We start from the raw sequence: 11,687 nt of genomic DNA, 5'->3' as shown, positions 1-11,687 counted from the left end.
ACCACCATTCCATTTGTTCCATTTAATTGTTTGCATCATTTCCAATCCCCATATTTTTTAAAGATATTTTTATCATTTTAACCCCTACACTGATTGCAGTAAACTAATAGACAACAGTACTTCTACTGCTACTTACAGCTATTTCACTCACATCTACGGTTCCTGTAGTTAAATAATTATACATAACTATACATATATCCCTAATTTTCTTTTTCTTTAAGTGTTCAGTTTTCCCACTGTTAGGGAAGCATCACATCCCCTCTCCATACCACACACCTTCTTCTTCCTTACCTCTTTATTAACGGGATGTAAATATAGCTCCGCTTTCTGTAAAGCTTGATAAGTTGACCATGTTTTAACTTCAGTCATTTCAATTAGAAATGCAGAAAAAAAAGTTGCAATGCAACGAGAAGAAAGAGGGTCAAAGAGCAATTTCCGCCGGTGCTATTCTTAGACAGATACGTGAGATATGTTGGTCGTAATGTGTTGAACATCTTTGAGACTGAACTACTGTAGAGCTGAAAAAGGACTAGCCAAACGTCTAGTGATTGTTGTTGAGGGAAGACAGCTACTGCTGTTGAAACAGAACACAGAGTCTACTGTTTTAGGCAGAAGTGGCTATGTATTTCTAGACAATTGGAAGTACAGCAGACTGAATACTGTAGTACAGAGCATCTTGAACAGTTAGTATATGCTCTGGTCATGAATTAGTCATCACAGGTTTGCCAGTAACTACACTTGTGTTTAGTTTCTCAGGCTCTCACTTAACCATAGAGGTTGGTATAACGTACAGTACATACAATGTAACAGCAGAGAGATGGCCCAGTGGCAGTTCACATCCTGTAGTGGTTAAGTTTGTGACTTGTTCATAATGAATCCTTTGTGTTACTACCATTAGCAATGCATAAGAAAAACCTGTACATCTTGAAAGCTTGAATTTGACCTTTGTTTGCACAATGTGCAAGCGTCTGTATGTTTGCATGCACAAACTAACCACAGGGTAAATTACCCTAAAGATACCAGCATGCTTGGTGTAACGGCTTTCAATAGGTGAAGTAGAGACGGACCAAAATGCAGCGTGGTGGTTATTCATGTTCTTTCATTTATAAAGAAACTACACATGCGATAACTAACAAAAAACAAAAGTGAGCAAACCTAAAACAGTCCCATCTGGTGCAAACACAAAGACAGGAACAATCACCCACAAACACACAGTGAAACCCAGGCTACCTAAATATGGTTCCCAATCAGAGACAATGACTAACACCTGCCTCTGATTGAGAACCATATCAGGCCAGACATAGAAATAGACAAACAAGACATCCAACATAGAATGCCCACTCAGATCACACCCTGACCAACCAAAACATAGAAACATACAAAGCAAATTATGGTCAGGGTGTGACACTTGGGCTCAGGGTCACAGTATGTATTAGAAGAAGTGTAAAGGGTGGGTGTCTCAACTGCCGAGGTGGAATTATGTCTGTCTGTGCCATGATTACTGTATAAAGCAATTGAAGTTGGAAGTTTACATACACTTTGGTTGGAGTCATTAAATCTCATTTTTCAACCACTCCACAAATTTCTTGTTAACAAACAATAGCTTTGGTAAGTCGGTTAGGACATCTACTTTGTGCATGACACAAGTAATTTTTCCAACAATTGTTTACAGACAGATTATTTCACTTATATTTCATTGTCTCCCAATTCCAGCGGGTCAGAAGTGTACATACACTAAATGACTGTGCCTTTAAACAACTTGTACAATTCCAGAAAATTACGTCTTGGCTTTAGAAGCTTCTGATAGGCTAATTGACATCATCTGAGTCAATTGGAGGGGTACCTGCGGATGTATTTCAAGGCCTACCTTCAAACTCAGTGCCACTTTGCTTGACATCATGGGAAAATCAAAAAAATTACGGGAGCAAGTCTGGGAGCAATTTCCAAACACCTGAAGGTACCACGTTCATCTGTACAAACAATAGTACGCAAGTATAAACACCATGGGACCACGCAGCCGTCATACCGCTCAGGAAGGAGACGCGTTCTGACGCGTTCTGATGAACATACTTTGGTGCGAAAAGTGCAAATCAATCCCAGAACAACGTTACATTTGGAGGAAAAATGGGGAGGCTTGCAAGCCGAAGAATACCATCCCAACCGTGAATCACGGGGGTGGCAGCATCATGTTGTGGGGGTGGCAGCATCATGTTGTGGGGGTGCTTTGCTGCAGGAGGGACTGGTGCACTTCACAAAATAGATGGCATCATGAGGGAGGACAATTATGTGGATATATTGAAGCAACATCTCAAGACATCAGTCAGGAAGTTAAAGCTTGGTCGCAAATGGGTCTTCCAAATGGATAATGACCCCAAGCATACTTCCAAAGTTGTGGCAAAATGGCCTTAAGGACAACAAAGTCAATGTATTGGAGGGGCCATCAAAAGCCCTGACCTCAATCCTATAGAAAATTTGTGGGCAGAACTGAAAAAGCGTGTGCGAGCAAGGAGGCCTACAAACCTGACTCAGTTACACCAGCTCTGTCAGGAGGAATGGGCCCAAAATTCACCCACCTTATTGTGGGAAGCTTGTGGAAGGCTATCTGAAACATTTGACCCAAGTTAAACAATTTAAAGAAAATGCTACCAAATACTAATTGTGTGTATGTTAATTTCTGACCCACTGGGAATGTGATGAAAGAAATAATAGCTGAAATAAGCAATTCTCTCTACTATTATTCTTACATTTCACGTTCTTTTAAAATAAAGTGGTGATCCTAACTGACACAAAACAGGGAATTTGTATTGGATTAAATGTCAGGAATTGTGAAACTGAGTTTAAATGTATTTGGCTAAGGTGTATGTAAACTTCTGACTTCAACTGTATGTGATAACCTTTGTATGCTTGCTATGTGCAATGATGGAAAAGTACTGGGTAAATGGAGAGGTACTACTTTAGAATTGTCTGCACCTGCTGATAGTCACTCGGGCTCAAGGTCGAGATAGTAGAGTGAGAAACCACAATCTAGACATGTTTTTCTCATTTTACATACTTTGTATCTAATCCAATGCAACAATCTTAAGGAATGATTGACGGTAGGTTGTCCACACCAACTAGTATAAGGAGGGTTGTCTCCTGTTTTGCCACACAGATCTTTACTCTAGACTACTGAGGTATTCCGTATGTGAATCTCTGTCTGCAATTGCATTGTATGACTAAAGAGTTTCATACCAAGGTTCCTGTGTCTGTGTCATCTATCTGGAAGACTGATTGGTAAAGGAAACTATCATCACCCAACATTTGGCGAGCTCGCCAGGAGTGAGTGACCACTGCGTCTGGATGATCTTCGTCCCGCTGTGCAGCGCATCAAATTATAAGGTAAGCAGACGCCCGTTAAACCAAAAGTCTGAAATGAGAAATAGCACCGTGTGGTTGATGACTCATTTCAGTACGTAAGTGGCACCTCACTCATGGGGTTGATAATTATAGGAACAGTCGATGCCTACATTTATGTAGAAGCCCATAATAAGATGAATATGATAAATGTCCCAGAACCCCAGGTGTAATAGTCAGAAATTCCTGAGGGTCTAATGGAACCTTGTGTGAGGAACTTGGTTATAGATTATTAGTCCGTGCTGAGGTACTGGTTGACAAGTGATTGAAAGTGTTTTATGCACATGATGTTCTTACCTGAGGGAAGACACTGGTTTTACGTATGGTGTTCTTACCTGAGGGAGGACACTGGTTTTATGTATGGTGTTCTTACCTGAGGGAAGACACTGGTTTTATGTATGGTGTTCTTACCTGAGGGAAGACACTGGTTTTATGTATGATGTTCTTACCTGAGGGAAGACACTGGTTTTATGTATGGTGTTCTTACCTGAGGGAGGACACTGGTTTTATGTATGGTGTTCTTACCTGAGGGAAGACACTGGTTTTATGTATGGTGTTCTTACCTTACCTGTTCTTACCTGAGGGAAGACACTGGTTTTATGTATGGTGTTCTTACCTGAGGAAGACACTGGTTTTATGTATGGTGTTCTTACCTGAGGGAAGACACTGGTTTTATGTATGGTGTTCTTACCTGAGGAAGACACTGGTTTTATGTATGGTGTTCTTACCTGAGGGAAGACACTGGTTTTATGTATGGTGTTCTTACCTGAGGAAGACAGATGGTGTTCTTACCTGGACACTGGTTTTATGTATGGTGTTCTTACCTGAGGGAAGACACTGGTTTTATGTATGGTGTTCTTACCTGAGGGAGGACACTGGTTTTATGTATGGTGTTCTTACCTGAGGGAAGACACTGGTTTTATGTATGGTGTTCTTACCTGAGGGAAGACACTGGTTTTATGTATGGTGTTCTTACCTGAGGGAGGACACTGGTTTTATGTATGGTGTTCTTACCTGAGGGAGGACACTGGTTTTATGTATGGTGTTCTTACCTGAGGGAAGACACTGGTTTTATGTATGGTGTTCTTACCTGAGGGAAGACACTGGTTTATGTATGGTGTTCTTACCTGAGGGAGGACACTGGTTTTATGTATGGTGTTCTTACCCGAGGGAAGACACTGGTTTTACGTATGGTGTTCTTACCTGAGGGAGGACACTGGTTTTACGTATGGTGTTCTTACCTGAGGGAGGACACTGGTTTTATGTATGGTGTTCTTACCCGAGGGAAGACACTGGTTTTATGTATGGTGTTCTTACCTGAGGGAGGACACTGGTTTTATGTATGGTGTTCTTACCTGAGGGAGGACACTGGTTTTATGTATGGTGTTCTTACCTGAGGGAGGACACTGGTTTATGTATGGTGTTCTTACCTGAGCGAAGACACTGGTTTTACGTATGGTGTTCTTACCTGAGGGAGGACACTGGTTTATGTATGGTGTTCTTACCTGAGCGAAGACACTGGTTTTATGTATGGTGTTCTTACCTGAGGGAGGACACTGGTTTTATGTATGGTGTTCTTACCTGAGGGAAGACCTGAGGGAGGACACTGGTTTTATGTATGGTGTTCTTACCTGAGGGAAGACACTGGTTTATGTATGGTGTTCTTACCTGAGAGAAGACACTGGTTTTATGTATGGTGTTCTTACCTGAGCGAAGACACTGGTTTTATGTATGGTGTTCTTACCTGAGGGAAGACACTGGTTTTATGTATGGTGTTCTTACCTGAGGGAAGACACTGGTTTTATGTATGGTGTTCTTACCTGAGGGAGGACACTGGTTTTATGTATGGTGTTCTTACCCGAGGGAAGACACTGGTTTTACGTATGGTGTTCTTACCTGAGGGAGGACACTGGTTTTATGTATGGTGTTCTTACCCGAGGGAAGACACTTGTTTTATGTATGGTGTTCTTACCTGAGGGAAGACACTGGTTTTATGTATGGTGTTCTTACCTGAGGGAGGACACTGGTTTTATGTATGGTGTTCTTACCCGAGGGAAGACACTGGTTTTACGTATGGTGTTCTTACCTGAGGGAGGACACTGGTTTTACGTATGGTGTTCTTACCTGAGGCAAGACACTGATTTTATGTATGGTGTTCTTACCTGAGGGAGGACACTGGTTTTATGTATGGTGTTCTTACCTGAGGGAAGACACTGGTTTATGTATGGTGTTCTTACCTGAGGGAATACACTGGTTTATGTATGGTGTTCTTACCTGAGGGAAGACACTGGTTTTATGTATGGTGTTCTTACCTGAGGGAGGACACTGGTTTTATGTATGGTGTTCTTACCCGAGGGAAGACACTGGTTTTACGTATGGTGTTCTTACCTGAGGGAGGACACTGGTTTTACGTATGGTGTTCTTACCTGAGGCAAGACACTGATTTTATGTATGGTGTTCTTACCTGAGGGAGGACACTGGTTTTATGTATGGTGTTCTTACCTGAGGGAGGACACTGGTTTTATGTATGGTGTTCTTACCTGAGGGAAGACACTGGTTTATGTATGGTGTTCTTACCTGAGGGAAGACACTGGTTTATGTATGGTGTTCTTACCTGAGGGAAGACATTGTATTGTTTTGATATATGTATAATTGGTGGGGTTATATATTTGGTGTGGGACAATTGTTGTATGAGTTGAGTGTATTGATAACAGTGAATGGATATATGCTCGTCAATATCAAGAATTTCTATGTACTGAAATAAATCTAGACTGGTATAGACAACAAGTCTTTAAGACTAGTACAAGAAAGGGATACATTTGTGAATTGCGTATTGGGAAAGACATGTTGTGAGTTTACTCTTCCATTACATCCACAAGAGAGGAGACAGGGAGACCCCCGTACTGAAGTTAAAATACAATTGAAACCAACTGTGGTTATTTACCACACATACGTGGAACCATTTAGAGTAGCGTTGTTAGTGAATAAACGTAGTGAAGCTGAAGAAGAAGAGGGGTTAGAGAAAATAGAACTGCGTTGGGTAGATCCTCCTATGTTAGGTTCTACTACCCGTATACGGGGATAGAACTGGGTTTTTCTACAGTACCATACAGATAAGTCACTCAGTCCACATTACATAGAACCTGATTCAATCAAAATCACGGGGCACCATGACAAATTCAACCAAAGGCAGTGCAGAGACAGTTTGTCCCAAACCAATGAAGGCTGGGCCTGACCTCTCTGTCACTAACCTGACTGATGCTGACTTGGAGCTTTTCGTTGACGCTTCTGCATATATAGATCAAACTACAGGGAAGAAACATGCAGGGTTTAATTTTGTGACAATTGATAGAACCACTCACATACAACAACCATTACCAGATACTTTCTCAGCTCAACAGGCTGAACTTTTGACGCTAACCACTGCCTGTAAAATGGGAGAAGGGAAAATGGTTACAATTTTCTCTGATTCTGCTTATGCAATAGTGGTTTGTCTCTCCTGGTGTGGTGTCTGGAGGAGTAGGGGTTTGTCTCACCTGGTGTGGTGTCTGGAGGAGTAGGGGTTAGTCTCTCCTGGTGTGGTGTCTGGAGGAGTAGGGGTTAGTTTCTCCTGGTGTGGTGTCTGGAGGAGTAGGGGTTTGTCTCACCTGGTGTGGTGTCTGGAGGAGTAGGGGTTAGTCTCTCCTGGTGTGGTGTCTGGAGGAGTAGGGGTTAGTCTCTCCTGGTGTGGTGTCTGGAGGAGTAGGGGTTTTCACAATGCTTGTGGAAGTCCTATTTGTAATATAACTATGGTTTAGATCTCTTGGAGGCTATGATGCTGCCCTCTGCTTTGGCTATTGTGAAGGTTGCTGCTCACATTGGGTTGGAAGATTTTGTGAGTATGGGTAACACTATGGCAGATGAGGCTGCTAAACTGGCTGCCTCAAAGTGGCATAGCCACTCCACGTTCTTCTCTGCTACTGTTGGGAAAGACACTGATGGCTTTGGATGTTGGTTCTCATTTGTTCTCAACAGCAGGGTTGTAAACTTGACCACGTTTCTAAAATTTGGAGACAGACCGTGTCCGCCAGCTTGTCTTATCGCCTCTGTTTGCCAAGTGGCCATTTGTCAAGGAGGGATATGATAGAGGCAATTTCTTAGGATTGGTTTTGCCCAAATTTGATTCAGCATGTGAAACAGTTTCTGTTTCGGTGTGCTACGTACAATGTAACATTGCCAAAGGAACACCTCTGAAACCAGGTCATTTCCCTACGCCAAGAGGACCATTTGTCCATCTTGCAATGGATTTCATAGATATTGTAGGAAGAAAAGAAAGGAAAAGGTACTGTTTAGTCCTTACTGACAGGTTCGCCAGGTGGGTGGAGGCATTTCCCACCACACACTGTGATGCTAAGACAGTAGCAAAGCTACCTGTGAGGGAGATAATTGGTGTTCCTGAGGTTTTATGTGCAGACAATGGTACTCAATTCACTGGTGATGTAGTGAAGCCAGGTAGCCATAATGATGCGAGTGGACCAGAAGTTTGTGTCCCTCTACCACCCCCAGGGTAACAGGGTTACCGAGAGAGCTAACCAATCCATTAAACAAGGGTTAGCTAAGGCATGCCACTCCACCAAGAAATCTTGGGTGGATTGTTTACCACTGGTGTTAATGAAAATGCACAGTAGTGTTAATAATGGCTAAATGTTGACAGGAAGACGCATGAATGTTTCCGCACACAGACCCATGACTGACAGACAAATAGACCTCACTCTAGCTGAAGTAGAACACTTGGAGTACATGAAATATTTAACTACTATTGTCAGATCTCTCCACTGTCACACTAGGAAAGCTCAGGAGGGGGTACCAGGTGAGGACCCCGACTACCTGCCTGTAGAGGTTGGAGACTGAGTCAAAATCCGGGTCCACAAGAGAAAATGGAACCAGCCAAGATGGATGGGGCCATTCAAGGTAACCATGGCAACACCAACGGCGGTCAGAGTTCAAGAAAGGTCCGGCTGGCACCACCTGTCCCACTGCCAGAAGGTGTTCAGCCCACAGGAGATGATGGAGCCAGACACAGCCTGAAACAAGAGGCAGAAGCAGATGTGAGTTGAGACCAAAGACTTGAAAAAGATGAAGGGCAAGACCAAAGCCCTGAAGAACCAACTGTTTTACATGATCAGCAAGGTTATGTTGTAAACAAACAAACCCTTAGGGGGTTTAAGAGAGGGAAGATGACAGCATGTGGTCATTGGTGGTTGACTGTGTTGGCTCTATCCACATTACTTGTTGGTGTGGGTGAAGCCAGCCCTGTCAACACTTGGGTAAAGTTTGTTCGAGACTTAGGTGGAAAAGTGTCCCCAAACGGGACTGCGGTGTTAATTTTGTCTAAACCCAAATCCATGAGTGAGTTGTTTGGTTCAATGAGTAGACATATGGCAAAGACAGATCACGCCTGTGGACCAAAATCCTGCTTGATATGTCCAAGCTCTCTAATACTCTCAGCCCTAGTGACGAGTGTTCTGTCCACGATGGGTAAATGGCTCACTGGGTTATTTGGAAATGTTAAGGGCCAGATTTTAATGGTTATCTTATCATTTGTAGTTCCTGTGTTGATAGACTTTTGTTGTGTTTAGATTTGTTGTTGTCTTGGTAAATGGGCAGTGAAGAAGACCATGCCTGGTTTAATGGTATTGGCTTTACCTGCCTCCTATGATGAATACTATGATGCCACTGGTGTTGACCCCAACCATGACCCTCTTGCTTGCCCAACTGACCCAGAGGATGATTCCTATACTACCTATATGTGAATGGTTAAAGTTCCAGATGTCTAACGTCGATTTCTGTACATGGTTATATGAGACTAGGTAGTCTCAAAGGGGGGAATGTTGGGGGTTACCCTGGGGTTCAGGTGTGGGGTTACCCCAATGCCATGATTACTGTATATATGTGATAACCTTTGTATACTTGCAATGCGCAATGATGGAAAAGTACTGGGTAAATGGAGTCGTACTGCTTTAGTTCTCAGGCTGAGATTTGTCTGCACCTGCTGATAGTCACACAGGCTAAAGGCCGAAATAGTAGAGTGAGAAACCACAGTCTAGACATGTTTTTCTCATTTGACATACTTTGTATCTAATCCAATGCCACAAAGTTAAGGAATGATTGACGGTAGGTTGTCCACACCAACTAGTATAAGGAGGGTTGTCTCCTGTTTCGCCACACAGATCTTTACTCTAGACTACTGAGGTATTCTGTATGTGAATCTCTGTCTGCAATTGCATTGTATTACTAAAGAGTTTCATACCAAGGTTCCTGTGTCTGTGTCATCTATCTGGAAGACTGATTGTTAAAGGAAACTATCATCACCCCATGCAAAGGACTACCTAACACCTGCCAGAATGACCTTCATTCGGTCTAATTCAGTAGAAAAATAGCATAGTTCAGTATAACACCAGCATAACTCTCACAGTGTGTCCTAAAAACAAAGCCTTTAACAGAGTTAAAGTGGCTGAGTGGAATGACAACCACAAAAGCAAACTCTTCGCTCATCTTGTATCATCCTCAGGAAGGGCAATCAAAATGAATTAAAGCTCATGGAATAACAATAGCAGAAGGGAAGATATTGTTTTAAAAACTCACAATAAAATGAAACGCAACCAAGTTGGGCCATATAAGTCAATCTTACAAGAAGGAGAAAAGAGATTTAAACACAAAACAATAGCCTTAGAATTTAGGTGAAAAAAAGCTTGCTTAACCTAATACATTAGCGAGATTGTGGGTGTTTATTTGATGAACAGACACAACTATTCTGTCATAACCTAACAACTTAAATTGAGAATTCCTATTCTCAGATACTACTTCAAGACTGTGGTTGAGATACTTATGCAAATGAGCTGCTTAGAGGCTGAAGCGTGTTATTTTGAGCCATCACCTCTGCACTCTCTACAGTCCAATGATGTTCCAGCGTTCTACATGACCAACTTAAACCTACTCTTTAAATGCCACCGGAGGCCTACACTGCCCACACACAGAGCATTTCAGTCATGGGAGCATTTCAGACATGGGAGCATTTCAGACATGGGATTGTGAAGGGACAGGCAATGCTTTGCCGTGATTGGCTCATTCATTTTTTAGCAAAGAATGCGCTAACGATAATAAAATGACATGCGGGAGGAATTTATTGAGGTAATCAAAAGGAACTGCAGATACTTTCCTGCTTCCATGTGATATTCTGATTGAGACCAGGAAGCATAATAGTCATGAAAAAAACAATCAATCAATCAATCAAATGTATTTATAAAGTCCTTCTTACATCAGCTGATATCACAAAGTGCTGTATAGAAACCCAGCCTAAAACCCCAAACAGCAAGCAATGCAGGTGTGGAAGCACGGTGGCTAGGAAAAACTCCCTAGAAAGGCCAGAACCTAGGAACAAACCACAAAATACAAAACACAACAAACAATCTCCCATTGTTATACACTATGAAGTGTACTTTGTGGATTCAGCACTGTAAATAAATGCAGAGTTGGAGACATTGCAATTAGTTTTTACTCGGAGATGGCATGACATGAGACATTGTGCAACAAGTAAGAAACATTCATTTTAGACTATATCCAACTTCTCCATTCTCACAGCTCTATCGCGCCGTACAGTGTGTGCATGTGCTACCCCTTACTAAAGAGCAATGCAAGTTACTTTCTTTTCCTATATGACAGTTAAGAAGATGTCTTTTGAGAAGCATTTTAAAGAGGGAATCAGCAGTTGAAACAATAACGAAGCGTTCTCTCTTCTTTTTGTTAAAAAGCTGAGGGGTGAGGCTGGAGAAATGTTAACACTCAGATTCCTAGACAGAGCTATGGATGCAAGGACTGATCATCCATAATAGCAAAATTCTAGTTTCAACCATGTTTTGACACGATATGGTTTTTGTTGACGTTTACTTTGAGTAAAACCAACTTATATTTTGGGGTTCTGATGTTGTACAACAGTTGAACTGAGCTCATGAGGCATTTATACATTTTATTCTTCAAGGATCAATGGGTACATTTGATTAATTGTAGTAACTGCAGATTGCCCCTTTAAAGTGTGTAGAATTTTTTCAAAGTGGCATTTCTGGTGTCCAACTCTTCCAGTAAGACTTTCAATGTGCTTTGATGGTCGTGCATGATAGGCTGGCGTGGCAGAGGAGGCTGGCGGGAGAACCTATAGGGGGACGGGCTCATTGAAATGTCTGGAATGGAATCAATGGGACCGAGTTAAACGCTTTGTTTCTATGTGTTTGGTACCATTACATTGATTCCATTCTAGC

General features: G+C 42.1%; 1 long non-coding RNA gene across 1 annotated transcript; it reads left to right on the top strand.

Annotated features, from left to right (window-relative positions):
- The first annotated feature begins 3,086 nt into the window (after positions 1-3,086).
- On the top strand, positions 3,087-9,686 carry LOC115128943 (uncharacterized). Its single transcript, XR_003863570.2, has 2 exons — positions 3,087-3,378; positions 8,220-9,686. It is a non-coding gene; the product is annotated as an uncharacterized LOC115128943 (long non-coding RNA).
- The last annotated feature ends 2,001 nt before the right edge of the window (positions 9,687-11,687 follow it).

Source organism: Oncorhynchus nerka, linkage group LG4 (genome assembly GCF_034236695.1).
Source record: "Oncorhynchus nerka isolate Pitt River linkage group LG4, Oner_Uvic_2.0, whole genome shotgun sequence".
NCBI lineage: Eukaryota > Metazoa > Chordata > Actinopteri > Salmoniformes > Salmonidae > Oncorhynchus > Oncorhynchus nerka.
This window is presented reverse-complemented; position numbering and strand designations above follow the sequence as displayed.